Source organism: Vombatus ursinus, unplaced genomic scaffold, assembly GCF_900497805.2.
Source record: "Vombatus ursinus unplaced genomic scaffold, bare-nosed wombat genome assembly UNPS02014820.1, whole genome shotgun sequence".
Taxonomy (NCBI): domain Eukaryota; kingdom Metazoa; phylum Chordata; class Mammalia; order Diprotodontia; family Vombatidae; genus Vombatus; species Vombatus ursinus.
In genome coordinates this window covers 1,508,834-1,536,600 of record NW_020954598.1, presented here as the reverse complement: position 1 = coordinate 1,536,600, position 27,767 = coordinate 1,508,834, and the positions used below count along the sequence as shown (strand labels likewise).

Genomic DNA, 27,767 nt, shown 5'->3' with positions numbered 1-27,767 from the left:
TGATATAAAAACATAAAGATGTGAATATTTAAAAGTTAAAAGAAAGAAGTTTTGGAGAATTTTTAGGGGAATGAACATAGACTCAGGCATCAGAGGACCTCAATGTGAATCCCAGATATGTTACTTATCACCCCTATGGAAAGGACTTACTGCTTCCCACCTCTGGGTGGCACTTTCTTCATTGGTATAATGAGGCAAGTAAATCAGTAAGTGCACTAACTTTCTAACTCAGGGTTTTAGTTTCCTAGTCTGTAAGATGAAAAGGTTGGCCTGGATGAACTGTAAATTTCCTTCAGGTTCTATATCCTTCGATTCGAATTCAGAGGTCTTTCTCTTGTTTATGTAACAGTGTTGGGGTGGTAAGCAGGACCACTAAGTCACTCTTATTCCCCCCTCAAGTAATATTGACCCACCGACTAGCTAGATATCCTATTATAAATATTCTCTCTGCTTTGAAAAGTTGCAACAAATGATCTTATTGTTTGATTCCCCGCCCCCCCCCCATCTTTGAAACTCTAGCCAGAGATAGCACTCTGGCAAAACACTTTTTTAGGTCTATCATGTCCTTTCCCAAGACATTCTCTTTCATGTCTCTTTCCAATTGCATTCCCAATAAGTACACACAGATTAGCTAATGCCTGTGGTTATAAGAAACAGACTTTTCCTGTGCCCACTGGAAAAGGCTTCAGGCTCTCAAGTGGGAACCCTTAGGGGAGAAAGGAAATAATCATACCCTTGGGGTCTGGGGGGAGTTGATGCTTTACCTCCAGCAATTATCAGCACATACCCAAGAAGCCCACATAACCCACTCCTGGAATCCTGGCACCCACTCCTCACAGCAGTTTCCTCCACCCATGCTCCAGCCGTTGCTGCTCCACAGAGCTGAGGTTGCAGGTTACTCCTTGCTTCTGAGAAACGATGTGCAAACTTGCTTTTTTTTTTTTTTTTCTTATTTTAATGGCTACCAGGGCATGGCCAATCTTTATCCAGTTAATGAAAAACTCCTCTTTGAATTCAATCAGGGAAACTTTTTCACACTTTGTAAAAGCATAGTAGGGCATAGACACGTTTTTGCACTTAGTTTTATCATATTAACACCTTGTTACTTTTGTTATCCTCTCCTTACCTTGGGTGATTACATTGGCAGGGAGGGGCAGAGAAGAAATTGATTAACAGATCAGGAAGTGATTTGACTAATTCCCCCCTCTCCTTGCATTTTAATGAAGTCTATTTGCCTAAAGGGGAAAAAAACAACCCTCTGCAAATCTGTGGTTTCTTTCCTACACAGAATTCTTTAATTTACTTGTGAAAAAGGGAAGAAAAATAACTTCTGAAGTAGTTTAGAGTGCTCTAAATGGATTAACTGTTCCCCCCACAAGCACTGGCAAGTCTGAGGATATAAACAGCCAAAGAAGATAATCTGAAAACATAATCATATCAAGAAAGATCTATTTATTTATTTATTATTTATAGCAGTTCTTTTTGTGGTGGCAAAGAATTGGAAATTGAGGAGATACCAATCAATTGGGGAATGACTGAACAAGTTGTGGTATATGAATGTAATGGAATACTATTGTCTATAAGAAATGATGAGCAGGTAGACTTAAAAAAAAACCTGGAAAGACTTATATGAACTGATGCAGAGTGAAATGAACAGAACCAGGAGAACACTGTACACAGTAACAGCCACATTGTGTAATGACTAACTTTGATAGACTTGGCTCTTCTCAGCAATGCAAGAATCTAAGACAACTCCAAAAGACTCCAACAGAAATTGCTATCCACATCCAGAGAAAGACCTCTGGAGTCTGAATGCAGATCCTTTGTTGTTTTGTTGTATTGCTTCATTCTTGGGGTTCCTCCCATTAGTTCTAATTGTTCTTTACATCATGACTAATGGGAAATTATGCTTAATATGAATGTACAAGTAGAGCCTATATCAGATTGCATGCTGTCTTGGGTGGGGGGGAGAGGAGTGGGAGGGGGAGAAAATTTAAAACTCAAAATCTTACAGAAGTGAATGTTGAAAACTAAAAATAAATCAATTAATTACCAAAAAGAAAGAGACCAAACAAGTCCCTCTTTCTTTCTCTCCTTTTCTTCTTTCCCTATTAGATCATAAGCTCCTTGAGGGTAGCGACCATCTTTTGCCCCTTTTGTATCCCCAGCACTTGGTGCTGGCACACAGTAGGTCTTATAAATGTTTATTGATCAGTTGATTGATTTCTCCCTCTCTTCCTTTCTTCCCTCTGCCACCCAGAGAACCTACAAAAGCCACATCCAATAAAATACAAATCATAACAATCCATGTTTCCTTCCCCAGAGCACACACCCCAAGAATCAAACATCATTGACCCTGAATGTGACAACAAACTCCCTAGCACACACCATGCCTTGTAGAGGCACTGCTCACACTATTCTTCAGACACAACTGCCTCCTTTGGAAAGAGGCAGGCTGTGTGCCCATGAAAGTTTAAAAATAAATCAAACAAACAAAACAAAACAAAATCCCTTGACAGTGTCAGGTGTCTTCCATTCTCTCTCACATACATACTCTTTCACTCCAGCAGAAATAATGTATTATTTAAATGAAGCAGGATTATCATGGATTTCAAGTCTGAGGCTCATTACCCAGAGCTGGAACTAGCAATTTTGGGACGTGGAGCCAAGGGTATAACACACACCTGGGATTGAAATATATCCACAAATCAACTTTTTCAGTTGAATTAAGTTGGAGGAAGGGACAAAGGGGACAGATCCTGGAAAATAATCCATTGGGAAGAGAAATTGCAGGACCCAGTGAGGCTGCCGCAGAAGAAGACATATTACTACTTAGGGAAGGTACAGGAAGCAGGACAGGGCTAGGGAAGAGATCACTTGGGTTCAGCCAGGGAGAGGAAACATGCCAGTTGTGAGCTTCCCATATTAACTAATTATTTTTATTAACTAGATGCTAAGCTCAGTTATCTCTCCATTACCAAAGAAGTACAATGATGTCAGCACTCCTTCAATGTCAGCACCCTGGCACAAAGCCCCAGTCATCCAGCCTAGTTATGGCTCAGTTTATTGTTTCCACTCATTCCCTCAGTAAATATTTATTAATTGTTGCATACACATGACTATTTTGGGTACCGGAGGAGATATGAAGATAATTAAACCTCATTTTTGCCCCTAAGGAGCTTCCAATATAATTGTGAGCTAGAGACTGCCCTTTAGTCATAGACCAAAAAAAAAAAAAAGTACTAGGGAGCTTTTCAGTAAATGTTACACATAGAATTTTTTTTTCAACTTTGCTCCTTTAGCCATTTGTATCTGCAGAGCTACCAACTTTGGGGAGAAGCATTTAATTGGCTTATAGAATAGGAAAGTGGATTTAACCTTGCATATCAATACAAACAATTAAAGTTGCTTTGTGACTATTTGCACTTAAACTTATTAATTTCAACATATACATGACCATAACTCCATAGACACCCCCCCTCAAAAAAATTCAGGATTCTTTGTCCATTCATACTCATTTACTTTTCCTCATATGGTCATGGTTAGTGTATACTTGATTCTTCTAGTCTGATCTATTTTTGCTTTGCATTATTTCATAATGGTCTTTCCAGATTGTTTTGTATTTCTCATATTTGTTAGTCTTACTTACATTTAGCCTCCCATTATTTTAATGTACCACAATTTATTTAAGCATTTCTCTATCATTGGACATTAAGATTGCTTGCAGTTTCTTGCAATTGCATCTTTAAATTCTGCAGTGAAAATCTTTGGACAAGACCCAACCCCCCTCCTTTTTTTTTTTTTAACACTTCCAGGACGTACTCCCAACATCAGAATTATTTAGAATATTTTTAGAAAAACAATCTGACAGAATAGAGTAAAAGTGCAAAAATAGTCATCTCTTTTAATCAAGACAGCATAAATGTGATCTTGCCTAGGGAAAGAGAGATGATTTTTCCCTTGGGTCACTCATATGGGAAAAAACCTCTGCCAGCTTCAGAAATGCCATTATGTTTAGTATTTGGCTTAATTTTCTGAAGCCAAGTCCCATTTTTTCAGTACAAGAAACCACACTGCTTCTCCATCCTTTACCAGAGTGAATGGAAATATGTATGTTGAAGTGAAAAAGAGAAAGGAGAGGAAGATGGGACACCCTCCCCAAAGCAGGCTGAATTCATTCCCAGGGCAGAGGATCACTGAGCAGAACTAATCCAAGAAAAAAGGCCAACATGACAGATCCTCCCCACATCATCAGACCCAATTACCCTGAAGGACACTTTAGACTTGGTGGGCAGACAGGTAGAGACAGCTAGGGCTTCTCCCCTCAAAGTAATGTTTGCTCAATTGTATGGGAGTGGCTGTTCTCATGCCCCCTTGTGGCAGTCTTCAGTAACTGCTATATCCCTACACACCTGGTAACTAGGTGGCACAGTAGATAGAGCACTGGGTCTGAGGTCAGGAAGAGCAGAGTTCAAATCTGACCTCAGATACGTATTAGCTGTATAACCCTGGGCAAGTCACTTAATTCCTGCCTGCATAAAACTGGAAAAAGAAATGGCAAACCACTTTAGTATCTTTGCCAAGAAAAACCCCACAGACAGTTGGTCCACAAAGTCATGAAGAGTTATACACCACTGAACAACAATACCTCTGTCCAAACTCCTAAACTCTGACATCCAAATGAATTTGTGCCAGGGCCCATGGGCACAAACTGATTGCATACATTGAAATCAGACTGATTACCCAATACCTCGCCTTGCCAAAGACCAAGCAGTAGATGAGGGCCTTCCCTTTCTGAGGAGAGATCCTTCCCCCAAATACCTGTTGATTAATCAGGTTGTCATAGTATTGACTTTGAGGTGAGAATAGCTTTACCACATAACTACACTTCTTCATGGGGTTTAGAGATACACATCACTATGTAACAATAGACTAGTGCTTCGTTCTTAGTAATAATTATAATTCACCTCTAAAAAGAATGCTCTGCAGTTTGCAAAGTACTTTACATATATTATCTTACTTAATCTTCATGGCAACCTTGGGAATCAGTTATTATTGTTAGACCCAATATGAGGAAACTAAAGCTATGATCAATTCAATGATTTGCTCAAGGTAACACAGCTAATTAGTGTCTGAGATGGGATTGTCCCATACCCTGTTCCACTATTCCACCTAGCTTCCCTTTGGGGAGATGAAAGGAGCCGATTTTTATAAGCACTTTTTATGTGTACTATATACAGCCTTTACTAACAATGTTTGATCTTCACCACAGCTCTTCAAGTTAGGAAATGTGAAGATTATTACTCCTCTCCATTTGCAGATAAGGAAACTGAGGCACATTGGCTTGCCCAAGATCACATAGTAAGTGGCAGAGATGGTCCTGGCATCCAGGTCCTCAGACTAGAAACCTCACACTCCTTCCACTACACCACAGCTAGAAAGAGTTTATCTTTGTTTCTCCTGTCAAAATCTTCAGGAAGTATCAAGTTCCTCCCCAATGGAAGTCTTCAAACAAAGGCCATAAAACCACTTATCAATTCTAGAGTGGGGAGGAATTTTGCCAGCATGAATAAGTTGGACTGACAGCTGATGAGGATCCTTCCAGCACCGAGAGTTTGAGTTTCTGTGATCCTAGTCATTATTCAAAGACCAGGTCAAATGACACCTCTTCTAGAGAGATTTTCTATGCTCCTCTAACCAGAAGTAATGTCTCTTTCCTTTGAGCCTCCATAGCATTGGGACTGTACCTCCATTAAGAAACTTCCTGTATTCTACCTGGTACCACCATCTTCTCCATGCAAGTTTCATCCTGCTTACAGACACTGTGTCATATTCAACTTTATACTCTCCTGGTTTGTAACACAATACCTTTGTAGGTGCTCAATAGCCCTTTACTGAATTCGGTTGAATGATTCTCTATTTCACATATGTGAATTAGACCATGAGATCCTGAGGGTAGAAACTCTCTCTCCTCTCTTAAGCCCTTTAATGCCAAAGACAGGGGCTGGGAACTCAGTGAGTGCTCAACTTGTTGAATTGAAAAATTGCAAAGATTTTTCAAATCCAAATCAGGCAAACAAAACAAACAAACAAAAATATATTCTTTGAAACACTGAACCAGCTCAACTGTGTGAGAGGAAATACGGTTCCAGGGTGAGATAGCCTGGAGCCAGAGTTCCCCAGTTAGTCTCCCACTGCAGAGCTCAGCAGTTGCCACCCATACATCCCATTCAGAACACAAGCTTGTGTGGCACGTGGCCAGCCCCCAGAGTTCGGGCCTCCACAGGCCTCCAACGTGGTTTGTCACCCCAAGAAACCCACAATGCTCTGCTTAAACCTGCTCCCCTGCTCCTTTTCTCCCAGATGAAGCTAAGTCCAGTTTCACTAGGGAACTGTCCAGCAAAAAGAAAAAGAAAGAAAAAACAGCCATCTGCTTTTATCAGCAGAAACAATGAGTTTAAGATAAGTCATTTGTTACCTGACTTTATTCCTACCCATCCTTCTCTATAGAACTATATTCGTGGGGCAATCTCCAGGTGCTTCCCAATTGTTTAAAGTTACTCCACCCCTTGCTAACTCCCCATCTCTAACCCAGGACAGAAAGAATACTCCACTAGACAGAATCCTGGGTCTGTAGGTTCCACCACCTATGATATCGAGAGATCATTGGGTCATTTTTCACCACAATCAGTTGGAAATGTGCATGATCAAACTCCAGGTAGGAACTAAGGCAGAAAAATGGGAAAAGGGAACAATAACTGCAAAGCTGTAAAATCTCTACCGCTAAATGTATGGATATAGCCACACCTCCTTGCCTGTGGATGGTTTGAGAAGAATGGAAATTACACTAGCCAGGGGAAATTTCCTGTTGCATTTCCTACCTTTCTTCAGGCTGTGTGGTTTCCAGATCAAAAGAGATACCCAGTCTAAACAGAAGATGAGTCCTTGAATCAAGTAGCACAATCTATTTTAACTGGAGCCCAATCTGTCTTTCATTTTTTACCAGCCCCTAACTGCCAACGGGGGATCAGGGAGGAAGGCAGAGAGAAAGGTCAGAGGCTAGAGAGAGCAAGAGGGTGGAGAGAGACTGGATATGGATAGGGAGGAGAACAAAAAGGGGGAAGAGGAAAAGAAGAGAGTTGAGGAAGAGAAAAAGGAAAGTGAAGGTTAAAAATGGAAGGAAAAGGGAAGAGAAGGAAGAATGGAAAGTGGGATGGGGAAGAGAAGTAAGCAAAGAAATCAGAGTTCAGATTGAGTTAATCTATGAGAAAAGGCACTAGAACTGGGTACCCTCAGTACAATAGGTTTCGCTCTCAGGCAATTATCTCCTTCCCCCCTCCAGCTCTGCACCCCTCCCTATTACTCCACCCCCACCCTCTAATTCTTTTTCTTAACTAGAATAAAGCTCACACCCCAGGCAAAGAAGCCAGGACAGCTTGGAGAGCGGTTGTAATAAAACCGAGCCCCTCTGCCAAGAGAAATTCCCAACCACATCCAGCTCTCAGTGGGCCCTGAGCCACAAACACCCACGAACCCACAAGCGGTTGGCTCTGGGGGCCGTCCCCACCCAGAACATTGCTTTCCATAAAAGCAACATTTGGGAGCAGCATCTAGAGAGAAAAGGGGGTGTGCGTCTGTCCGTGTCTGTCTGTCTGTGCGTCTATGTGAGTGATGGACATCCTGCCACTCTCTTGTGAAAAACAAATGAGTAGATTTAAAATAAATAAACTCTCTTCGCTGGTGGCCAGAACTCACGAACTTTGGCGTAGCGAAGCAGCGCCCGGGGTCCCCCTGCCAGGCAGGCGTCCGGGCTCAGAGTCGACGGCCCAGGAAGGAGGCAGAGGAACAGGACGAAGGGCTGGCACCTGGGGCTGGTGCAGCGGGACGAGCTGGGCGCAATGGAGAGGAGAAGCCCGAATCTAGAACGGTCGAAGCAGGGAAAGCTAGAGTGGGGGTGTCCCGGAGTCCCTTTCCCAAACCGTCGGGAGGGAGTGCTTGCCTCAGCCTTCCACGACTCGGGAGAGAGCCGGCATGGAGGTGGCAGGGCGAACTTCGGGAGGAGAGGGCGCCTCCAGAGGGTCTCCAGCTGCAGAGCGCAAGGCGCTTCGTACTCACCACGCACCCTAATTTCACTCCGGTCCGCGGGTCAGTGCATCCAGCCGGGCCGGCTGGCCGGTGGGGCCGGGGGCTGGGAGCCGGGCTCAGCTTGGCTGGACTGTGATGGACTGCTCGCTGCTAGCGCGGTCCCGGCCCGGCGTGTGAGGCTGAGCAGAGGAGAAGGGAGGGGAAGAGAAGGAAAGGGAAGGGAGGGGAGGGGGCGCTCAGGGAACCGGGCAGAGGGGGAGGGACCAAGAGCAAAAAAGTTTTTCACACTGCCGCCGACTGGCTGGCCTACCCTGCTCCCCCACCCCCAGCGCTCCTTACGCCGCCCCCTCCCCCTGCTCTGGGGCCAGGCAGTCACCTCGCCCCTTGGGGCGTCCCCTCCCCCATCCGGCTAACCCGCCGGCTTGGCGGGGAGGTCTGGGGGCCCCCCTCCGAGACCTTTCGGTGCCAAGTCGTCCCCCACCCCTTACCTCCGCCCCGACCGGGGCAGCTGCACTGGCGCGCCCTCCCTATCGGCGGGACTTAGGTTCTGAGTTTGAAGAAGTGAGAGACAAGAAGTATCGCACAGGACAGAGTCAGGGTCCGAGACTGCATTCACCTTCCTTGCCTTCACCTCAGGCTTGATCATCCCCCTTACCCCTCAAATGGATGTCTCTCAAGGCGTAGAAATCTTTCGTTTGCCTTCCACCGCTTTCTCCCCAAGATAGGAGGGAATCCACTGGAAGACCCTTCTCTTGACCCAGTCACCCTGATGCCCCCCCCTCACTTCAGCAGGAAAAGAAAAAGAGATGGCACAAAGGGAGACATCTCCCAGCAGACTGGACAATCATTTCTGTCTGAGAGCCCTTCACTTAAAGAGCTAGGCTCCTTCCAGGGCACTGTCTGTCCTTCCCCGGAGTTGTTCAATTTGTGTAAAAATACTGCGCTCCATCCTGGTCTGAATTAAGCAGGAACGTCAAGCCAAGAAGAACAAAAGTCTGACCGTGAACCACGAAGAGAAAATCACTTAGAGGCCAAAGAGGATGAGGCCATGGGCACCCGTGACTCGCCTCCTTCCAAATCTCTGTGAACTGGGCTGGAGTAGGCCAACTCACCCCCTGCTAGCCCACCAGTGACACTCCCCTACCTGTTTAACCCGGGTCTGGGAAGAGGTCAGGTGCCTGGTCACCCAGGCACAAGTCCTTTGTGGTGCCAGCAGGCTCCTGGCTCGAAGCTCTAGTTTCTCTGGTGATGAAAAATGAGCTGGTGTGAAGAGGCTGGTGACTGCGGCGGGGGGGGGGGGGGGGGGGGGGGGGACTGAGCAAGCAGGGTCCTGTGTCTTCAGGAGGGATGAGGAATGTATAAAACTCCCACCTCCCACCTTGTGAAACAATGTGCTCCCTGCGACGGGAGACGTGTCAAGCCTGGGCCATATGGATGAGCTATAAGAAAATTTACCTTAGCTAGGAGACCCTAGGTGGCACAGTGGATAGAGTCAGGAAAACCTCAGTTCAAATCTGGCCTCAGAAACTTACTAGCTTTGGGACCCTGGGCAAGTCACAAAACTCTGTTTGCCTCAGTTTCCTCATCTGTAAAATGAGCTGGAGAAGGAAATGGCAAACCACTCTAGTATCTCTGCCCAGAAAACCCCAAAATGGGGTCACAGAGAATGAGACACAGCTGAAAAAACGATTCAACAACAACAAAAGGAGTCCCTTAAATGTCAGAACACGGCTTCCCTTTCCCTCCCCGGATCCCTTGTCAGCTGTTTTCCCTTCCTCTCTTTCCTATCTCTTGAGGCCCACCTTGTCCTTCAAAACAAACAGCACAGAAAATAGAGAGTCCAATTACCTTCCAGCTAAGGTAAACATTCCTTAAAGGAAAGCTGACTCTAGGGTAGTATGATATGGGAAAGAGAAAAGTTGTGTCCTGTGAATGATCACACCCCACAGAGGCCTGGAATTTCATTCAGAGAACCTCAACTCTAGAGCCCTTTCCATGCCAGGATTTCCTTTCTACAACTCCTTTCCTAGTCTGTGGTTGGGGGGAGAAGGTGGTGATGAGGAGGAAGGCACCATTCACAAGAACTTTTTTTTTAAGGGACCAAAGAAAGGGAGAGGTGGAAGAGCATGAGCTTTAGGAATCTGATTTCTTGGCATACAAAGCCTTCTAGTTTGCTGGAGATTTAAACCTTTAGGAAATAGGAGGACTTCAAAATAAGCCTCACTTTGCACAATATGATGCCTCATCACTAACCGAGTGTGATGGAGGGGAGAATGGTGGAGAGCACTCTGAGCTCGGAGGCTGGAAAATGTGGGTTTGAGTACTGCCCCTGATATTTAGGAGCATAGACTGAGAAATAGGTGACTTTAGACATCATTTAGTCATTTTACAGATGAGGACACTGTAATCCAGGGAAGTTGTGACTTGCACAAAATCAAATAGGTAGTAAGTGTAACTAACAGGCGTCTGACTTTAAATCAGAGAACAAGCAGCTGGCCAGGAGGATCTGAGTTCAAGTCCTGCCTCCTCCATATATCCTCCATGTATCACAAGTATGATCCTAGGCAAGTCATTTAACCTTTAGTACTCTAGGCAATTTTCTAAGTCTATAAACTGCAGAGAAGGTGCCAGCCTACGTGGGTAGGAGTGGTTCTCTTGACCAGTAAAATCATAGATCTAGCTCCTCTTTTTTTCCTGCCTTATTGTATAACCAGGAATAAGTCCCTTTCTGCCTTCTGAAGCCTCAGTTTCCTTATTCTGTAAAATAGGGGGAGAGAGGCAACAACACCTTCATTGTGTTAGCTGCAAGTACTGAAGTATTACGCTACCTCGGGGTCTACCTACAGTGTGGGGCAGTGAAAAAGATGCCCAAATTGAAGTTACAGGCCCTTGTTTCAGATTTCAACCCTAGTTCAAATTCCAGTTCTGGCACTTGTTACCTGTGCGACCTAGATTCATTAATTTAATCTCTCTGAGACTCAGCATCCCCATTTGTAAAGTGATGGGTTAGACCAGATGACCTCTGAGGTCCCTTCAGGCTCTAAACCTATGACCCTATGACCTCACAGTGTTCTCAGAAGACTCAGCTTAGATCACGTGTGCAAAGCTCTTTGCAAACCTTGCAAGCCCTTCAAAGTTACTGATTGTTATCATCATTGTTAGAGCATTTTAGTACTGAAAGGGAACTCAGAGACTGTAGACTCAGTTTTCTCTTCTCCCCAGGAAGACATGGTCACATGAGTCAAGTCATTCATCTCTCCGGGCCTCAGTTATACCATTTGTAAAATGTTCCGTCTCCCACCTCTATGCCTGGGCTCGAGCAATGACCCACACCTGGCGCACTCTCCTCCCTCTACCCTACCTCTTGGAATCCTTGGTTTCCTTCAAGATTCAGTTCGAGTACCACCTCCTACAACAGGCTTCCCTGGAACCATGTCTTCTCAGAGGTTGCCATGCAGCTTTGTAAGTAACTACATGTAGTTTCCTCCTCCATTTGTAAGTAAGTACATGCAGTATCCTCCTACATGTAAGCTTACTAAGGACTGAAAAGTTTCATTTCTGTCTTTGTGTCCCCAGCACTTAGCACAATATTTAGTGGATGCTGTTGTTCAGTCATGTTTGCCACCCCATTTGGGGTTTTTCTGACAAAGATGCTGGAGTGGTTTGCCATTTCCTTCTCCAGCTCATTTTACAGATGAGGAAACTGAGGCAAACTGGGTTAAATGACTGGCCCAGGGTCACACAGCTAGTAAATGTCTGAGGCTGGATTTGAACTCAGAAAGATGAGTCTTCTTGACTCCAGGCTGACACTCTATCCACCTAGCTGCCCACTCGGTGCCTAGTAGGTACTTACTAAATGCTTGTTGATTGAGTTCTATTAAATGAATGAATGAACGGATTGAAGACCTCCTTTCCAGCTCTAAAGCACCTGTTTCCTAGTCCCTTTTGCTCAGAAGTGCCTGTGCTAAGCCAGAACTAAGTGAAGGCCACATCCAGGAAGTGATAGGCTTTGGCATATATAGACCGGGCCAAGGTCCAGTTAGTAGAGAATAAAAGCAATGGTTCCCATGGTCCACTTGTAGAAATATTCCTGCCCTGCAGCTCCTACCTGGATCAGAAAGGAGGAAGTAGCCCCTCTGGGCCTTAGCACTGAGAGTCCCAGGCAGTTTTCATCTGTGCCCTTGTGGCTGATAGCACAAAATTAGGAAGCAAGGATGCTTTAGAATCACTGAATTTCCAACAGAAAGAAAACTTAGAGTCTGTCTAATCCAACACTTTCCACTTTCATTTTATAGATAAGAAAAATGGCTCGGAAACATGAGATGACTTGCCTACAGCCACATAGCTACTCATCACAGAGACAAGAGTAAAATCCAGGTTTCTCCTGATTCCTGGTCCATGATATTTCACTATCTCTAGTCTTCAGGTCTAGTGGTTCTGCTTTTTAAAATTAAAAAAAAAAAGGGTGCTCAGGTCTCCTCTTGAGAACTCGGCACTCTTGAAAGAAGAATCTTTACAAAATATAGCACCTAGACCTCGAAGGAAACTTAGGGGAGAAAAAGCTGGTTCCTACCCCCTCATTTTACAAATGAGGAAACTACGAAACAAAGGTAAATGACTTGCTGAACGTTACCCAACTCCTAAGTGTCAGAGATGAAAATCTAAGGGCACACTAGACTTAGAGCCTGAGAACTAGATTCAGATCCCAGCTCCATTACTTACTACCTTTATGACCTCAGACATGTCACATCCTCTCCTGGCCTCTGTTTCCTCATGAGTAAAATGAAAGAGTTGGACCAGCACTGTTCCAGTTCTGTTTCTAAGGTCCTGTGATTGTCTGACTCCTATATCAGTGTTATTTCTATTATACCATAATGATTCCCCCTGCCAGAGCTTGGACCTTGGAGGAAGGAATGTCTAACTCCATTCAAAGGCCATTGGAAAGACGTGGAGTAGGGGGAGGCATTTATTTCCTAAGGATGGAATCAGTAACTAGGTTCCTCCCATAGTTCAGGTATCAAGTCATGTTTCAAAAGCAAAGGCCAAGTCTGTGTCACTTTGTGGGAAGAGCTTATATATACCTAGGTGATTGTCCGTCCAATGGGCTTTATGTGCTGGAGGTAGCCCTGATGGATGGGAAAGAGGACTATTTTGAGAAGCAGGAGACTTGATGTCTTAGCCTGGCTCTATTTCTTAGTCTTTGGATAACTTTGGGCAAGTCAGTTAATCTATTTGGGTCCAGTCTCCTCATCTTTGAAATCTTGGGGTGGATAAGAGAATCTCGAAGTCTTCTTATGTACACCTCTACTAACCCATGATTCTCTTCTATCCAGAAATGTGGGGTACAGCCCAGAATGACAGATTGTAAATACCTTAAGGGGCCATCTACTCCAACCCACATCATCTATAACAAGGGGTTAGCCTCTGCTTGAAGCCCTCCAATCAGGGAGAAGCTGCTATTTCTGGAGAGAGTGCATTCCACTTTTGGAGAGGTCTAATGCTTAGGGAGTTATTTTTTCTCCTGAAGTTTGCTTTTCTGCAGCTTCTACCTCTCCTTTCTGGATTTTCCCAATGATTCCTGCCCCCATCATTACATAGCTAATAAGTATCAGAGGCAGCATTTAAATCCAGGTGTTAGTGCCACAAAGTCCCACATTCTTACAAGGATGACTTTTTGTAGAGAATGCTAAGGGATCAGAGTATAGATTGAACTAAATGACATCCAAGGTCGTTTCCAACCCTAAGACTGTGAATCCATTGGGAGAAAATAATCATTTGGCAAGGATTAAGCTGTGCTTTGTGGACTCCTGGGCTATACCTGCGAGAGGATATCTTGATCTCCCCAGCCTCAAGATGAAACATAGCAATGAATGGTGTCCCCTCCTCCCTTCTAGGCTGTAAAGATTCCCCTTCCTAAGCCTTTGGATTTATCAGAAATGAGACGGCAGGGAGAACTCTCCCCACTGTATATTGATAACACTGAAAGTAAAACTGTAAGAGATGGAAACCAGTCAGATGATAATCTTCTACTTTAGAACAGACCAAAATGAAGGAAAATAGCAAAGTGAGCCAAGAAGCATATTTAGTCCAAAGCAAACAGCTTCCCAGGCCCCTAAAGCAGAGATGGGGAAGATGGATGACTCAGGTAAATTCCTGAATGGTGCTGATTTTTCCATTCTTAACTGAACCTGCATTTCTCAGTGCTTAAAAAAAAATCCATCAGCCTCCCCCCACAGCCATCGTCCCCCTAGCAGTTGTTTGCCCATTTTGTTGAGTCTATATTCCCATATTTATAAAATGTTTGAGCTAGAAAGGACCTTAAAAATCTTTTGGTCCAGGAATTTTTAACCTTTTTTATGTCATGGCTTTCTTTGGCAGTCTGGTGAAGCATTAGGACCCTTTCTCCAAATAATATTTTTAAAAGCATAGAATAGCATACGTAGGATCACAGAGGAAACCCATTATATTGAAAATGCAGTCATCAAAATGTTTTTTTTTAATAATCTTACTACATCATATTGCACGCCATCTTGGGGAGGGAGCGGGGAGGGAGGGAGAGAAAAATTTACAACTCAAACGCTTGTGGAAATGATTGTTGATAAATCAAAATAAATTTAAAAATTTAATTGTTCCAGAAGCAAAAAAAAAATAATCTTACAGATTCCTGGTTAAGAACCACTGGCCTAGTCTAATGCCTTCATTTTATAGATGAAGAAACTGAGGCCTGGGAAAAAGAAGTGATTTCTCTAAATTCATATAGCTAGTACCAAAATTAGGATTACGATCATAGCATCTTAGAAGAAAACCAACTTCACAAGTCACCATGTCCAGTCTCCCACTCAGTGTTAAAATTCTTTCTACATCCCTGACAAGTCACTGTTCAGCCCCTGCTTGAAAGCTATTAGTGATGGGCAACTCACCTTCCCTATAAGGTAGCCTCTTCTATGATTGAATAGCTTTAATTTTTAGGGAAAGTATATCTGCTTCTCTGAAAATTCACTGATCCTCATTCTCCCTTAGGAATAACACAGAATACATCTAATCCATCTTCTCTATGTTGTCTTCAAGTATTTGAAGATGGCAGCCACATTGCTCACTGCCACATGACTTAGGACCAGTCACTCACCTTTCCTGCCTTTGTCAATTTCCTCATCTATGAAATCAAAGGGTGGGACTACATGACATCTAAGAGCTCCTTTAGCTCCAACTCCATAATCCTCTGATCCTTTCTAAGCTAAACATTCCCAGTTTCTTCAACAGTTCTCTTATGACATCATTTCCAATCCCTAAACCATCCCTGATTCCTTCTTCTAAACAAACTCATGATATCAATGTCTCTCTTAAGGTGGGGCAGGCAGAATCACACCCAGTACTCCAGATGTAGATTTGCCAGTACAGATTGCTGGAACACAAGTATCCACCTCCTAATCAGTTTTGTTGTTGTTTTATTGTTTTCACTGCTCCACACTATCTTTATGACAATAACAGCTGGCATTTATGAAGCACTCCATCTATCTTCTCAGTATATTCTTACAACAATCCTAGGAGGTATTACTATAAATTTTGTAGGTGAGAAAACTGAGATTAAGTGACTCATGTGAGGTCACATAGCTAATATGTGGCAGAGCCAGACCTTGGATCCAGGCCTTGTGATGCCAAGCCACATACTTATTGTGTTGATTGCCCTGTCTTGAAATACTGAAACATTCTCTGAAATAGCTTGCCATTTACATCTCCATAAGTCAGGAGTGCTTAATTAAGAATTTTAATTTTCAAGAATATAAATTTCTTATCTACCCTAGGAGATGCCTGCATTGCTCGTGGAGAACCACTGTGGTTTATTCAATCAACCTGCAGGGAATCTGCAGGCCTCAAGGCCCCATATGGCCCTCTAGATCCTCAAGTGTGGCCCTTTGACTGAATCCAAACTTCACAGAACAAATCTGCTTCATAAAAGGATTTGTTCTGTAAAACTTGGACTCAATCAAAAGGCCACACCCAAGAACCAGAGGGCCACACGTGGCCTCAAGGCCAAGGTTCCCCACTCCTGTAGATAAATGTTATGGGTTGACACTGTAGTTAACAGTCTCTAGAACGTTTGGGAATTCATACATTGAACATAGAAAGGAATCTTAGAAGCCATTAAGTTCAAACCCTCCATTTTATAGAGAAAGAAACTGGGGCCCCGAAAAGTTGTGACTTGCCTTAGGTCACACAGTCAGGGAGTAGCAGAGCCAGGATTTGAACTCAAGATGTCTGATTCCAAATATGGCACTCTCAACTCAATTTATCAAACATTCATTAAGGGCCTTCTCTATGCAAAGCACTTTTCTAGGTGTTAGAGGATAGGAAGGAAGGAAGGAAGGAAGGAAGGAAGGAAGGAAGGAAGGAAGGAAAAAAGGAAGAAAGGAAGGAAAGAAGGAAGGAAGGAAGGAAGGAAGGAAGGAAGGAAGGAAGGAAGGAAGGAAGGAAGGAAGGAAGGAAGGAAGGAACGGAGGGAGGGAGGAAGAGGAGGGAGGGAGGAAGGGAGGAAGGAAAGGAGGGAGGGAGGAAGGAAGGAAGGAAAGAAAGGAGAGAGGGAGGAAGGAAGGAAGAGAGAGAGGGAGAGAAGGATAGAGGAAGGGAGAAAGGGAGGGAGGAAGAAACAAAAAAAGAAAGAGAGTTCCTGTCCTCAGGGAATCTACATTCTTCAGGAGGGCTATAGGACACAGATAGGTAAAATTCAAGGTAGGGAGTGAGAAGGCAAAGGAGTAAGCCAAACAAGATTTTACCAGAAGGTATGAAGCTCATATCTCAGGGGCTCAATGAAAGTCAACTCCAGTAGCAGCTGAAACTTGGAGCTTGCATCATTTCCCATTGATATATGGTCCAAGGAGATGAACAGACATTTTTTCAGAAGAAAAAAAAATCAAAGCTATCAATAGTCATATGAAAAAATGTTCTAAATCACTATTGATTAGAGAAATGAAAATTAAAACAGGTGCCACCTGAGGTACCACCTCACTCTTATCAGATTGGCTGACACAATAGAAAAGGAAAATGGCAATTGCTAGAAGGGATATGGGAAAATAGGGACACTAATACACTGTTGATGGAGTTGTGAACTAGTCCAACCTTTCTGGAGGACGATTTTGAACTATACCCAAAGAGCTATAAAATGATGCACACCCTTTGACTCAGCAATACCCTAACTAGATTTGCAACCCAAAGAGATTAAAGAAAAAGGAAAAGGACCTATATATATATATATGTAAAATATTTATAGCAGCTCTTTTTGTGATGGCAAAGAATTGGAAATTGAGGGGATGCCCAACAACTGGGGAAGTGCTGAACAAGTTGTGGTATATGATTGTGATGGAATACTATTGAGCTATAAGAAATGATGAGGAAGATAGTTTCAGAAAAACAAACCTGGGTATATGAACTGATACAAAGTGATGTGAGCAGAACCAAAAGAACACTGTATACAATAATAGCAATATTGTAATAATGATCAACTGTGACTTAGCTACTTTAATCAATACAACGATCTAAGATAACTTCAAAGGACACATGAAGAAAAATGCTATCTATATCCAGAGAGAGAACTGATGAACTCTGAGTGCTGATTGAAGCATACTTTTTTCACTATATTTTTCTTGCTTTTTTTGCAACATGGCTAATATGGAAATATGTTTTGCATGACTTTCACATGTATAATTGATATCATATTGTTTGATTTTTCAGTGGGTGGAGGAGGGACTGAAGAGAAGGAGAGAATTGGGGGAAACATTTTTTAAAATGAATGCTAAGATAAAGTATAATTATTAAAAAAAAAAACAAAACTTTGAGCTCATTTCAAGTAGAGATTGTTTCATTCTTTGTACTTGTGTACCCAGCATCTAACATAGTACCTGGCACTTAGGAGATAACAAATAAATATTTGTTGATTGATGAACTCAAGCAGAAGTGTTCTTGTAAGTTCAGGGAACAGCCAATATAGTCTAAGGACAATAGATTCTCCCATTTGGCTAAAAGGTAGAATGTATATAACCAAGGAATGAGAATTTAGACTGGAAAAGTAAGTGGGAACTGAGTTTGTCTTCGATCCTATAGACAATTGAGAGCCACTAAGGTGTTTGAGCAGGGGAGGACCATGGTAAAAATACCTGTGCCTTAGGAATATTATTCTGGCAGCTGTGTGAAGGATGGATTGGGGAGGGGAGAGAAAGAACCAGGGAAGTTAATTAGGAGGCTCTTATTAGGTTCAGGTGGGAAGTGATGAGACTACTCTAAGGTAGAAGGGGATAGAGGCAAGAAATGTAAAGAAGTCTCTTTAAATGCTTCCAAGTCTCCAAATTCTAGCTACAATCACTGTATGGACATGAATAGGCATTTGACACTAAATAAATGTGTAACACATTTCTCTACCCTATTATCTGAGCTACTGAGAATACACAACTTTTGTTGTTGCTTTTAGATCTGGCTGTGGTATGTTATCAAAGAGTGAAAACAAATCCCAAACCAGGAATTTGGAGCCTGCCTGGAGGAATTTAGATGAAGATTAGGCAAATAATCATATTTATTTCAGGAAAGCTTAAGCTGAGAGTGTTTCTTTTTATCTAAAATTTGAGACAAACTGATAGCAGTGGGGAAAATTATCTAAATAATATGCACAATTGGAAGACTCTTAAAAATGTGTTTCTTCACTATTTCATGGACTCATAAAACATTAGAGCTAGAAAGCACCTGGGAGAACATCTAGTTCAGCTTTTTCATTGCATCATTGTGATAGCTCAGAAAGGGTAAATGGCCAGCCAACGGTCATAAAGTGAGTTGATTACACAAGAAGAATACAGATTTAGACTTGGGAGATGACTGCTTAATTCAACCCCCTTGTTTTTTTGTTTGTTTGTTTTGTTTTGTTTTTACAGATGAGGAATCATGGGCTCAAAGAGATAACGTAAATTACCCAAGGCCACACCATCAGCAAATCAGAGCCAAGGTCTGAGTCCTGGTCTTCTGATTTTTACACTTCTTTCTTCCTTTCCATCTTTCTGCCATGAATGCATGCATGCATGAACGAATGAATGAAAATGCATTTAGTAAGCATCAAACTTAGTTCTAGGGATACAAATAGAAAAACATGACAGTTCCTCCTCTCAAAGAGCACACATTCTAATAGGGGAAGACGACACACATAATAGCTTTGAGTAATATGGAAAGGGCTAGTGGTCCTGAGGGCATAGTGGCAAAGATGATGCCATTTCCATTGATAAAACCCTATCTATTTCTGAAAGTGAATCATCTGACAGCACCAGGGACTTTGGTGGCAAGAACTTACAATGTTTAGTTTTACTGACATCTGGTACTGTGGAACTATAATTCATAGCTGTTAGTATTCTGCCTTTCCAGATTGCAGGTTTGGCAATATTTACATTGAATTATGAATAACAACACAATTTTCAGGATTTGGAGATTCTAATTTTTAGCCATAATAATAGGTCTCATTTACATAATACTTCTTACAAAATGCTTTCCCTATACATTAGTTCATTTGATTCTCATAGTAATCCCATGAGTTAAGACAAGGTAAATGTTATTATCCTCATTTTACAGATAGGGAAACTTAGACTAGGAGAGTTGAAATGACTTGCCCAAGGTGGCAAAGGGCAGAGGTGGGCTGTTTTTCTGGACCTCTATACCATACCACTTTTCTGAGTTCTGGTTTCCCCATCAGCAAAATGAGGGGTTTGAATTTGATGATCTCTGAAGTACTTTCTAACTCTAAACTTATAATCCTATTGTCCTTTCCACTATAACACAGCTGTAGAAATGTGTCAGGCCTGTTGGGTCCAGTCCTGTTTGCTTGTTGCAGCCACAGCAAAGGGAACACAGGAATAAAATAATCACTGGAAAATTCAGATCTTCTATTTGGAAGCAGTCTTTGTTCTGAGCTTTTTAAAAATTGAAATACAAAACTGTCCGAGATAGGGAGAAACTGTTGAGAAAGTCAGCCTTTCCAGTGGTGTAAGTTTCTACCCTGGTCTCCCAAACACTATTTTGCACAAGGCCCACTGGTCCAAGGACCAAATCAAGAACTGGTGTCCCATCCCCTCCCTCACCTCATCTTGGCCCTTTTTCTTTCCAGGGCCCTACAGCCTTGCTGGGGGGTGGGGTGGGGGATGGGAGGCTGTAATTCCTGTGTTTCTTGTGGGGAAAGGAAGGCAGCATCTAAATTCTCCATCTTCAGCAGTTCTGTAAGAAATGACTATAAGACGAATGCAAGGTAATTTCAAGGAGATGTTAGATTTTCTCTTTCTTAAAATTACCTTGCATTATTTTAAAAAATAATTATATTTATACATTTAATCACTTGCATATATATTGTATCCTGCCAGTTGAGTATAAGCTCTTTGTGGGGTAGAGATGACTTCAGTGTTGTCTTTATGTCCTCAGGGCCTGGAAGGCAGCCTGGAGTAGTAGAGAACTGGCTTCAGATTCAGGGAGATTTGGGTACAAGTTTGCCCTCTGATACATATTGGCTGTGGGATCCCAGGCAAGTCACTGAAAGTATCAGTGTCCCCAGGAAACTCTCTTATAAACTACAGAACAGTATCGATCCACTTTGCCAGAGGGAGTTTCTTGGGAGGTGAAAAGAGGGGAAGGAGCAAAGGGAAGGAAAAGGAGGGGAGGGGAGGGAAGACAGAGTAGAGTAGATGCTTAATAAAGGTTTGCTCAATGGATGAATGAATGGAGGAACTTGACAGAAGTCTTCAGAAAACTCAACTGAAGCACAGTCGAAGGTTTTTTTAATTAAAAAAAGTCATCTTTATACTTCAGATTAAATTAAAAGAAAACCACTTTGTCAAAGGAAAGAGTAGTAAACAATGGGACTCCTTAATTGTAACAGGAGAGATACTAATCTGTAAAGGGATAGGATGCCCTGTCCAGTGCTACTACCTGGTAACATCTCACAGCATCCCACCATCCTAAAAGTTGGAAGGTACTTCAACCATCATCCACCTGACGTCCTGTTTTCTTCCCTCATTAAGCCTAATGTCCTTGATTTTTCCTCCTCCCTCCTTTTCTTTTTCCAAGGCAGCTTCTCCTTGCCCACAGACTCCCCTGATGTTCCTTGGCTTAACACTCTGACATCTTCCTCAGTACACAGAATATGAGGCAGTGAGAATACAGAGGATAGAGGGACAGACTTGGAGTCAGGAAGACCTGAATTCAAATCCTGATTCATGTACTTACCTGTCTGAGCCTAGGTCAGTCACTTAAGCTCTCTCAGCTTCAATTTCCTCATCTATAAAATGGGAGTAATAACATCAGGGTTGTTGTGAGGATCAAATAAGATCACATGTAATACACTTTTCAAACCTTAAAAGACTATATAAATGCTAGCTGTTACTATTATTATTATCATCATCACCATTTTCATTTCTATCACTACCATTCCCACTACTACTACTACCACCACCACCCCTACTACTACCACTACTACTACTACTACTATCATGACAATCACAACTACTACTGCTGCTACCACTGCCACTCTTCCCTCTCCTCCTCTTCCTCCTATGTCCAGCCTCCTCACAGAATCGCAGAGGTGGAAAGCACCTCAGAGGCAATCTGAAACTGAATAGGTATCCCCTTTACAATAAATAGTCCTTCAGTTAAAATTCTCCATGAGAGGAAACCCATTAAACCCTTTGGTAACCCATTCCACTTTTGGATAGCTCAGTGTTAGGAAGGCTTTTCTCACTTTTAATCTGAATCTTCTTGCATTGCAATTTACACCCCCTGCTCCTAATTCTGCCCTCTTGGCCAAGAAGAGCAAATCTAATCCCTTTTGTGTGTAAGCCTTTCAAATACTTAGAATGCCAGCATATCTCCCTGAAATCTTTCCTTCTCTTCTCTCCACACACACACACACACACACACACACACACACCCTTTCCTTCACCCCTTTGGCATGGATCACCTGCTTTCATGAGAGTGAGGGTCTCCACTCTGGAGTGATCCACCAGGACTCACTGTCTCTGAGATCAAGGAAAGATTAGTGACTTTTGGGAAGTGATGGGTAGGTTTTCAGGGAAACCTCCCTGAAAGGTTAGCAGCTTTGCTATCAAAGCCCACATAAAACAAATTCAGTATCAGCCTTCCTGTCGTTAAGTAAACTGAAAACCACACATAGGCTGAAAGAGAAGGCTGCATATCACATTAACCATAATAGAAGGCACTGGCAAATGGGAAGCCAACTTGATGGAAAAACCAAAGGCCAGCTTTTGCCCAGTCTAGGTCAATGGGGAGGAAGTTTCTGAAGGCTCCACAATCACCACTAAGGCTAGACAATAGGAAAGAAAATCAGCAACGACAAATTAATCCTAGCCCTGAAATCCTAGAATTCATGTTTAAAGCCCGTCTGAAAATACAGTTGCTGTTGAGTTGGTTTTTTTTTTCATGGAAAACCTTTCCCACCAAACTGCCACCAGTATGACTGCTATTGAGTTTTCCAGAGTCTTCAGTGCTGCCACCAGGAGGAAGCCCTTCCCTCATTTTATCTGGGGCTTTTCAAGTGTTGAGACTCAGTGTCTTCTGCAGAGAAAACTCTAACTATGTGGGAAAGAGAAGTCCAAAACTGACTCACTTGGAAGGTGCTTTCCCCAGGGACCTTAACTGGGCTCTTTTAAACTGGCAAAAAATAAAAAAAGACACACAAACAAGGAATGTCTCCAAAACGGACAAAGTCTCAGCTCTCCACCAGCCTCTAACGCAATTCCATTACTCCTAGCCCAAGGGTGATGAAATATCTTGTTGTTTCTTGGAACTGCTGGTCACCTTGGACTCCACTCTAGCATTTCTAATGGGAGGAAAGGAGGGCCTGCAAAGCCCTGTGGTCACTTCCCCCACCCTCTTCTCTAGGGTGTGACTTTCCACTTGGAAGGAGAATGGAGACAAAGCTAGATCTTTACTTAGGAGACGCATTATCTGAGCTCTGGGGCTTGAAGGGAAGAATTTCTCTCCCTTCTCAGAATTCAAGGCAGATTTTAACTCAAAATAAAAGAGAAATTTTGTCACAGAGTTTTCAAAAAAGGGAAAGGGTTCCCCTGGAAGGTAATGAGATCCTTGTTCTGGACATATTCAAGCAGAGAATGGCTAGTCACCTGTCACGAATGACATTGTGGGGATTTCTGCTTTGAGGGGGAGACAAGACTAGATAACCTCCAGGGTCTCTTTCTGCCCTGGCAAGCTATCATAGAGTCATAAATCAATTCAATTTATCAAGTATTTATAAAATACCTACTGTGTGTCAGTCTCTAAATTGGAGGCTAAGGGCAAAAAGACAAAAATTAAACAGTCTTTGCCTTCAAAGATCTTACATTCTATAGGTGGGTACAACATGTATACAGACTAGTATACATATATGCATATATATGTAATTATGTAAAATACATTATAAGAATTGTTATATAATATTTACTATATATCTATATCTCCTTGTATAGATATATAGATATACAAAATCCTTTCAGATGAGGTGTTAGTACTAAAAACTGAAAGAATTAGGAAAGATTTCTTATAGGATGGGGCACTCAAAATGAGCCCTAAAGGAAACTGGGAGGTTCTAGAAAGAGGGGGGCAAGAGGAAGAGCATTCCAGGTATGGGCAGCAGCCTGGGCGAAGCATGGAGATGGAAGACAGGATTTCATGCGTAGAGAGTATCAAGTAAGCCCATTGGCAGGACCTCAGAGGACATAAAGGGGAGTCATGTGTAATCAGTCTGGAAAGATTGGTTGGAGCCAGATTGCAAGACTCTCTAATTTTTCTTGTTCTTTGAGTCAGAATCCCATAGCTTAGCATGTCGATGATTCTCTACTAGTTTCCTGTGGGTGTGTCTTATCTTCCCAAGTAAATTGTAAAATCCATGAGGTCAAGGACTAGCCATGTTTTCTCCCCTTTGCTACTTCCCCATAGTGTAAGAGCCAAGAGCAATACACAAAGGATGAGCCATGTAGACATGTGGTTGATTGGTTAATCCTGATTCTGATGGGATTATTGGGTTTAAAACTGTTAAGAGAACTTGGAGATCATAGGAACAAAGATTTAAAGCAGAAAGAGACTTTGTAGACCAGCTAACCCAACACCCACATTTTAGAGACAAGGAAACAAAAGCCAAGAAATGTTAAGTGAGAGGAGGAGGAGCCAAGATGGCAGAGTAGAGGCAGCAACCTAGCCAGACTCTCCCAACATTTCCTCCAAACAAGTCCAAAATAATGCCTCAAATTGAATTCTGGTGTGGCAAAGCCAACAAAAGGTCAGGATGAGACATTTTTCCAGCCTAAGACAACTTAGGAGGTCAGCACAAGAGGTCTGATACCAGGGTGGGGGCCAGTCCAAAGCACATGCAATAGCTAGGCCTTGGAGGCAATCACAGTCATGGCAGCAGCAGCAGCTTTGGGAGCTCTCAGCCCAGAAACAGAAAGGAGGTCAGACGACTAGTGAGAAAGTTTACAGGGGACCCTTTGATGGCAAATGTATTGCCATGCAAATGTATTGTCCGTACACAATTCTGGGTTGTAATTCAGGGCTGCAGAGGAGTGCTTGTGGTCAGTCATAAGGGAGTAGGGGCCCTGGTCTCAGTTCCAAGGTAAGGCCACCTCAGTTCCTAGCCCTGTTGTAGGAGAAAAGGCCAGGGCCAAGAGGAGTGGTAGCTCTTGTGATTGTAGGGGAACAGGGGTTCTTCCTGGGTAAATATGAGAGCACAGACCAGAAGAGCGGTGACCACACCCATCCCTGAATCACATCATCTTGGAAGCAACAAAAACTTGCAGATCTTCATAACTAACCCTAATTAGCAGCACAAAAAGAGCCAAAAGCTGCCTGCGTGCCAATCCACCAGCCCACCCCACTGCACATGCGTCTGAGGTTTAAAATCCTCAGACTCAAGAATGAACAATCCATCAGAAATGAGTAAACTATCAATGGAAAGTGGGGATGCCAATACAGAGTGAGAAAGGGTGGTCCAGGGGCCAAGCAGCAAGTACAAGTTAAGATTTGAATATTCATAGGATTGTAGATTTAAAACTGGAAGAGACTTTTTGAGGCCAGATAGTCAACTCTCTTGTTTTATGGATGAGGAAACTTAAGTCCTAAAGAGGTTGAATAACTTGACCAAAGTAGTGACAGAACTAGAATTTGAACCCACTTCCTGTGGCTCCAAGTACCATTGAATAGCACTGATGTCTAATCTCCTGCTGTCTCATTATATGACTTCTGCCCCCAGTTTTCTGTCTAGCTCTGAGACCAAGAATATTGATGCCATATGTTTACTAAAATGAAACTGAGAATGGTCCTAGAATTGACCTTGACCCTGTCTGAGTGATGGAGGACCATGGTTTTTGAACTGTAGTCAGCATGTCCCTGGTGGTACCCAAGACCCTTTAGGCAGGTCTGGGAGGTCAAAATTATTCATAATAATACTAATATGCTATTTTCTCATTAGAATTCTCCTTTTTCCAACTACATATCTGCGAGCCTGGATTTTCTTCGTATTTTTCAATATATACAGTAACAGATTGAATGCAGAAGGAAATATGAGAATCCATCTGTCTATTGTTATTGTTTTTCCTTCATTCTTGAAGAGGACCATGATATCAGAAAGATGATTCTATTAGTTTTAATTTCTGATGTGGTAAATATTAAATAAACATAAACAAAAAAGCCCGAAGCTTAGAATAATGCCTCCTCATCCCCAAGTGAGCAGAGTCCAACTTTAACATAAAGTTCAAAGTCAAGAAATAGACTGGGGAAGTCAGCAAACAAACAAAAAAACTTGACCATAAAAACCTACTACCATGGCAGGGAAGAACAAGACACAAACTCAGAAAAAGACAACAATATGAAAATAGCTACAATCAAAGATTCGAAGAAAAATGCCAATGGGACACAAGCCCAACAAGAATTCCTGTAAGAACTAAAGAAAGAGATAAGAGTGGCGAGGGAAAAATTGGGAAAAGGAATGAGAGCAATACAAGAAATTTATGAAAAGAAAATTAACGGCTTGGTAAAAAAGGCACAAAAATTCACCAAAGAAAATAATTCCTTAAAAATTAGAATTGGCCAAGTGGAAGCTAATTACTCCATGAGACACCAAGAAACAATCAATAAAATTAAAAGAATGAAAAAACAGGAGAAAATGTGAAATATCTCAAAGGGAAAACAACTGACCTAGAAAATAAACTGAGGAGTGATAATTTATGAATAATTGAACTGCCTGGAAACCATAATAAAAAAAAGAAGCTAAATATCATATTTCAAAAAATTATCAAGGAAAACTGCCATGATATCTTAGGTCCAGAAGGCAAAGTAGAAATTAAGAAAATCCACTAATGACTTCCTTAAAAGATCCCAAAATGAAAACTCCCAGGTATATTATGGCCAAATTCTAGAGTTCCCTGGTCAAGGAGAAAATATTGCAAGCATCTAGAAATAAATAAGTCAAATATCATGGAGTCAGTTAAGATCACACAAGAGTATAGTGGTTTCCATGAAAAAGGAGTAGAGGCTTGGAATATGCTATTCTAGAAGGCAAAGGAGCTAGAATTATAATCAAGAATAACCTGCCCAGCAAAACTGAGTGCAATCTTTCAGGGAAAACATGAATATTTAATGAGAGGACTTTCAAGTATTTCTGACAAAAAGACCAGAGCTGAATAGAAAATTTGACATTCAAACACAAGACTCAAGAGAAGCATTAAGGGACTCAATAAGGCTAAACTGCTTACATTCCCATGTGGGAAAATGACACATGTAACTCCTAAGAACTTTATTATTATTAGGGCAGTTAAAGAGCATGAGTGTGAGGCAATTATACTGGGATCATCTAAAAAATATGAAGGGATGAGAAATAGGGATACACTGGGAGAAAGGAGAAGGAAAAGAAAGAATGGGGCAAATTATATCACAAAAAAAAGAGATGCACAAGGAAGAGTTTTTGAGTGGAGGGGAAAATGGAGGTGGCAGTGGCAGGCAGTGCTTGAACCTCACTGTCATCAGAATTGGTTCAAAGAGGAAAAAATATATACATATTATATACAAATATAATATATAAATATGTAAAACACACACACATACATGCTTAGTTGGGTATTGAACTCTATCTTAACCAACAGGGAAGTAGGGGAAGGGGATAAGAGATAAGAGAAAGGGGGGTGAGAGAATGGAGGGAGGATTGAGAGAGTCAGTGATCAAAAGCAAAAGAGACTCTTGAAGAAAGATAGGATAAAAAGAGAAATGGAGAAGGATAAAAAGAAGAAATTAGGAAGGAGGGAAATACAGTTAGTAATCATAACTACGTATGTGAATGGGATGAACTCACCCATAAAATGGAAACAGATAGGAGAATGGATTAGAAACCAGAATACAACAATCAGAAACTAGAATCCAACAATATGCTGTTTACAAGAGATAAACTTGAAACAGAAAGACAGAGAGAGTTAAAATAAGGGACTGGAGTGGGATCTATTATGCTTCAGTTGAAGTGAAAAAAAAAAGCAGGGGCAGTGATCATGATCTCAGACAAAACAAAAGCAAAAATAGACCTAATTAAAAGAAATAATCAAGGAGAATACATTATAGGAGCAGCTCGGTGGCGCAGTGAATAGAGCACTGGCTGTGGAGTCAGGAGGACCTGA

General features: G+C 42.2%; 1 protein-coding gene across 1 annotated transcript in view; it reads right to left on the bottom strand.

The window, feature by feature from the left end:
• Positions 1-9,354, bottom strand: part of FBLN2 (fibulin 2) — a 203,241-nt gene extending 193,887 nt beyond the window's left edge. Inside the window, exon 1 of the mRNA XM_027837260.1 lies at positions 8,574-9,354. The gene's annotated coding sequence lies outside the window, so the exon portion shown is untranslated. The remainder of the gene's footprint in view (positions 1-8,573) is intronic.
• Between the last annotated feature and the right edge of the window lie 18,413 nt (positions 9,355-27,767).